The sequence below is a fragment of the Lithobates pipiens genome, unplaced genomic scaffold (assembly GCF_037356315.1).
Source record: "Lithobates pipiens isolate NorthernLeopardFrog02 unplaced genomic scaffold, aLitPip1_a1.2 Scaffold_8, whole genome shotgun sequence".
NCBI lineage: Eukaryota > Metazoa > Chordata > Amphibia > Anura > Ranidae > Lithobates > Lithobates pipiens.
In genome coordinates, this window is record NW_027507903.1 from 459,907,348 (window position 1) to 459,913,347 (window position 6,000).

Here is a 6,000-nt window from a genome sequence, read left to right on the forward strand (position 1 = left end):
CGACTAGGGCACCAGGACAGGGTCAGGGGAGCTCAGTTTTTTCTCACCACGCCAGTGGGCCATGATCAGGGATGCATGCACTGTCCTGTCACCGTTTGAGGAGGCCACAAGGATAGTGAGCAGTGACAGTGCATGCATCAGTGACACTGTACCTCTTGTCCGCCTGTTGGAGCATACGCTGCATGGAATAATGGACAGGGCTCTTGAGGCAGAACAGAGTCAGGAAGAGGACTTCTTTGCCTCTCAAGGCCCCCTTTATCCAAACAGTGTTCCTGCTGTCCCACCCTTCACACAGGAAGAGGAGGAGGAGGATGATTGTGTCAGCATGGAGGTGGAGGCTGGCACTCAGCATCAGCAGTCTTGTAGGGATTATCACATCCCTTCAAGACTGCCTATGCTGAGTGACTGTCCTGTTATGTTGATTGTCTATCCTCTTCCTCCTCCGCTGATATGTTGGAAGAATGTTTTTGGTTCTGGGTGATGCCATCAGCCCAATTTTTCAGCCCCTGTTTAACAGGGGCATGTAATACAATTTTTTGATGCAATGCTTTGCAGCAGGGCTCATTCCTGCACTACAACTAGAGTATATGGGAGAGGTTGCAGTGTCGTGGCACCAGTGCCTAAGGCCCAATTTTTCAGCCCCTGTTTAACAGGGGTGTTTAATTACAATTCTTCACAACACTGAGAGTAACTGTGAGGACTTATAGTGTTGTGGCGCCAGCACCACAACCACCAAAGGCCTAATTTTTCTACCACTGTTCAACAATGGAATGTAATTACAATTCTTGATAAAATCGTTCATAGCAGGGCGCTCCAGCCCCCACCAAGAGTCACTTTGAGGACTTACAATGTTGTGGCAACACCAACACCTTGTTCCGCCATTTCTGCAGGGCATATAGGGCAGGCCCCTACTTTCAAACATTCAACTTACAAACGTCTGCTACTTGCAAATGGAAGGAGACAACAGGAAGTGAGATGAAAAAAGACGGACGGCAAAACAAATTATACAGGGGTGATATCCCTTCCCTATGTTTTCCAAAAAGCTTAAAAATAGATTTTTTGACTGGAGCTACACTTTAAAAATGTACCAGTTCAAAATTACAAACAGATTCTACTTAACACAACAAACCTACACAGTCCCTGTCTTGTTGGCCTGGGGGCCCCACACCTTTCCTTTTTTTAATGTGGGTACAGGGTTCCCCTTAATATCCGTACAAGACCCAAAGGGGCTGGTAATGGGCAAGGGGGCTACACATGCCATTTTTCTCAATGATTTTCATCCATATTGTTGGAACCAGATATTACATTAAAAACGCAAGCAGTTTTAAATGACTTTTTTTCTGTTAAATGTCATTTTGTGCAGGGACTGTTCTAAACATGGGAAACACGTGGCACTTCACAGGCATACTATAGACACCCCCCAGGCACGATATTTAAAGGAATATTTCACTTTTTTTTTCACTTTAATCGTCATTAAAATCAGTGCTCCTGCCAAAACTGCCATTTTTAAAAACATTTTAGGCATTGAGCCAGGTCCCCAAACCCTTTTTAGGACAGTATCTTGCATATTAGCCATTAAAATGAGCACTTTATTTCGAACGATCGAGTCCCATAGACTTCAATGGGGTTCTAAAGTTCGTACGAATTTGCGGTCCATTCCAAAGTTCTGATACGAACCGAACCGGGGGTGTTCGGCTTATCCCTAGTGTTCAGCTGCCAGCTACACGGGTAGCTGGCACAAGATAAACTGTAGAGGGGACTCGGAAAGCCTCAAGCCAAGTCCTTCCCAGTGCACCAGTCTCTTAAGGATATTATCCTAAGGGAATAGAAGGATCCAGAGCGCAAAGTTTTAAAACTAAAAGCCTGGAAGCGTAGATGTTCTCTTAAGACAGAGGAGGAAGAAATGTTCTTTAAGATGCCACCTTTGGATGCTTCTTTAGCACAAGTATCCAAACGTTCGGACCTCTCCTTTTGAAGATTCCGGGATCAGATGGATAAAAAGTCAGGAATCTTGTTACGCAGAGCATTGGATGCCAACGCTGCAGCTATGGTAGAAACAGAACTGCCCTATCGGCAGCTCTTCTAAACTCCACTAAAATAAATCTTTGGGTAAAAACCTGGGATGGAGATTTTACTTCTAAATTGCATCTTTGTGGGATACCTTTTGAGGGCTCTTTGGGGCAGGCTTAGAACAAGTCCTATCCCGATCATCAGATAAAGGCAAAAAATTCCCAGAAGGGATGGGTGGGATTTTTTTTTTTTTCGAGGCCCTCAGTCAAAAGACCGTTTCAAAGGCATGAGGGAGCCTAGGAAGAAGTGAGGGTCTGGTAAGGGCAAGGAGAAGGTGGCATCCTTTTTTTCCAGGCCCGTATTCTCTAACAAGGAGTCCAAATGACGCCAACATAAAGGTTGGTGGAAGGCTCTCGTGGTTCCTTCCCCAATGGGAGAACATCACGCATAGCCCTTACAGTATAAGTCTTGTAAAGGGGGGGTTACAGACTGGAATTTCTATCTACCCCCCCCCTCCAAACTTTACTCTCCCATCTCCCCAGGGACCCACTAAAGGCAGAGGGCCTTTTGGAGAGTATCGGGTTCTGGCAGAATAGGAAGTCATTACCCCTATTCCTGCGGGTCAGATTGCCCGGGGGATTTACGATCACATATTTGTGGTACCAAAACCCTTGGGCAAATTTTGACCAATTATAAATTAAGGAAGGTGAACCGGTATTTGTACAAAAAGTTCTGGATGGAGAGCATTTACACGGTCAGAAGACACCTCCAAGAAAGCGTCTTCATGATCTCGCTAGACTAAAAAGATGTTTATTTGCATATTCCCATTGCCAAGAAATGTCAGAAATTCCTGTGGTTTGCAGTTCAAACCAGGGTGTCCAATACTGGCAGTTCAGGGCACTCCCCTTTGGCTTGGCAGCCAGCCCGAGGATCTTTACAAAGGTCCTCGCCAAAATGGTGTCATTTCTACACCTACAGGGGATAGCTTTAATCCCTTACCTGGATGACATGCTAATTTACAGCCCAACCCAAGAACAGCTCCAGTCCAAACGAGACAGGGTGCTGTCAACCTTAAAGACCCTGGGTTGGTCAGCCAGAAGTCCTCCCTAGATCCTGCACAATCCAAGATTTTTTACTTTTTTTGGGGGGTACTGGACTTGGTGACCCAGAGAATCTTCCTTCCTCAAGTAAAGATTGCAAAAGTGCAGAGGGCTGTGTTCACTCTTCAACAGAGAGGGGAGGCCTTTTTGAGGACCATAATGAGTATTCTGGAGCTGATGTCATCTTACATCCCTGCGGTTCACTGGGCCCAGTTCCACCATTAGGGGTCCCAGGGATTCCTTTTCTCCTTGGGATGGGAGAAATGAATCCCTGGACCTAAGGGTTACCCTCTCGAGGGAGGTAAGGAACTCCCTGGATTGGTGGCTCAACCCATCCAATCTGTTTGGGAGGTTGGAACTGGAACCAGCAGGACTCTCTGAATATAACTACGGATGCAAGTGGCTGGGGAGCTCATCAAGGAGATCTTTTCGCCCAGGATTCTTGGGACCCGGAGCAGACCTTGGCTTCCTCCAATTTCAGAGAGCTGCTAGCAGTCGGAAAAGCTTTAAGCTTTTTCAGAGATCAAATTCGGGGTCAAGAAGTACAAATCTTCTCAGACAACATAGTAGCCCTGTCCTATCTAAATCACTAGGGGGGAACAAGGTTGAGAGAGTTAATTACAGAGGCTGACCCAGGAAATCAGCAGAGGAAACTGTTCTCTCAATCTCAGCAGTCCACATAGAGGGTTCCTTAATGTGCAGGCAGACTTTCTCAGCAGTCAACCCATTCACTAGGGGTAGTGGGAGCAAAGTATTTTCTCTAGTTTGCCAATGCTTTGGCAAGCCGGAGATAGACTTGTTTGCCTCCAAGAATAACAGGAAGGTACACAAGTTCTTCTCTCTGGCCAGAGGACAGGGCTCCCGGGGAGTAGATGCACTAGCCCACTGGGATTTTGCCCTGGCATATGCGTTCCCTCCCCTGGTGCTTATTCCCCGGGTTCTACAGAAGCTATCCTGGTCAGACGGGTGCCTTATTCTGATTGCGCCCTGGTGGCTGAGATGGGCGTGGTTCCCCATTCTGAAGAGATGGTTGGTGGCTCTTATTTTCCATCTCCCCTACAGGTGCGATCTCCTCCACCAGGGACCAGTTTTACACCCAGATCCCTGCTTTCTTTCCCTGACGGCCTGGTGTTTGAAAGGGAGATCCTAAAATGTAAGGGCTGTTTGGAAAAAGTGATTGATGCACTTTTGTCAAGCAGAAAGCCAGTCACTAGACAGATTTACGCTAAGGTCTGGAGAGTCTTCTCTCGCTGGGCTCAGTCTCTTCAGATAATCACAGTGGTCCTGGATTTTCTCCAGGATGGGGCTGACCAGGGTTTATCAGTCAATACCCTCAGAGTTCAGGTTGCAGCCTTGTCAGTCTTTCTGGATTGTAAATTGGCTCCTAAGCCACTCATAAAAAGATTTTTGTCAGCTAGGGCGAGAGTTACCCCGGTGAAAACCAACAGGTTTCCACCTTGGGACTTATCCTTAGTATAAGATGTCCTAACTAAGGGGCCTTTTGAGCTGTTGGCTCATGTTTCAGTTCATTTTCTTTCCCTTAAGATGGCTTTCCTTCTTGCGATCACAACGGCCAGAAGAGTCAGCGACCTACAGGCTCTGACAATTAAAGAGCCTTTTTGTTGCTGCTAGAGAATAGGCTAATCCTCAAACAGAATCCTTTATATTTGCCAAAAGTGGCCTCGGTTTTTCACAGGTCACAGGAGATTATTCTCCCCTCTTTTTGTCAGTTTCTTAAAAATAAGGAAAAAAAGTTAAATTTATTAGATGTTAAAAGATGTCTATTGGGCTATTTAGAGAGAGTGAGTGAGTTCAGAAGGACAAACCATTTGCTAATTAGTTTTTTGGGCCAAAAGAAGGGTCTTCAGGCCTCCAAGCCAACGATAGCCAGGTGGATTAAACAGACTATCACTGTAGCCTATGAGCATTCGGGCAAGCCCGTCCCAACTCATTTAAAAGCTCACTCTTCAACTCCGTTGCAGAAGGGATTCCCATCCCAGCTGAAGCGCTCCTGGAGCCTATCACAGTGCTGCCAAAAGAAGTCAAAGATCCTACAATCCCCCAGAGCTATCGTCCTATATCCCTCCTTAACGTTGCTGTTAAAATCCTGGCGAAAGTCCTAGCAAACAGACTTGGGAGTCTCATGCCCCAGATTATCCACCCAGATCAAACGGGGTTTATTCAGGGAAGGGAGGCAAGAGATAACTCCATCAGAGCTATTCAACTAATACATTGGGTCCGCACCAGCCCCAACCCAAAACCGTACATTATTCTTTCTACTGACGCCGAAAAGGCTTTCGATCGCGTCAATTGGACATATTTACAGGCGGTGTTAAAGGCTCAGGGGCTGGGAGTATGCATGTTGACCTCGATTATGGCCTTATACTCCTCCCTGCGCACAGGTCAAGGTGAATGGGGTGTTCTCCTCCCGCTTCCCGATTCAAAATGGCACGAGACAGGGGTTCCCCCTCTCTCCCCTCCTCTTCGCCCTGGTACTTAAGCCATTGCTATGTACTTTGAGAGCGAATGCAGATATAAGGGACCTGAAGGTGGGGAAGACTGAGCACAAACTGTTGGCATATGCAGACGATGTGCTCTTTTACCTCTCTGAACCCCTGATCTTGTTGCCAGTTCTGATGAGAGAACTAAAGAAATTCGGAGCGCTCTCCAATTTCAAGATCAACTTCTCTAAGTCAGAGATCTTACCTATTCACTTGACCCCCATCTCTGATGACCAGCCTACAAACAGCTTTACCTTTCACATGGGCCAAATCCTCCATTAGATACTTTTTTTTTTTTTAATCAGAAAGGTTTTTATTGTAACACAAACAGAGAAACACATTAGATTTTCTCAAATACAATCCAGCAACACTCTATGTTCTCATTGCAC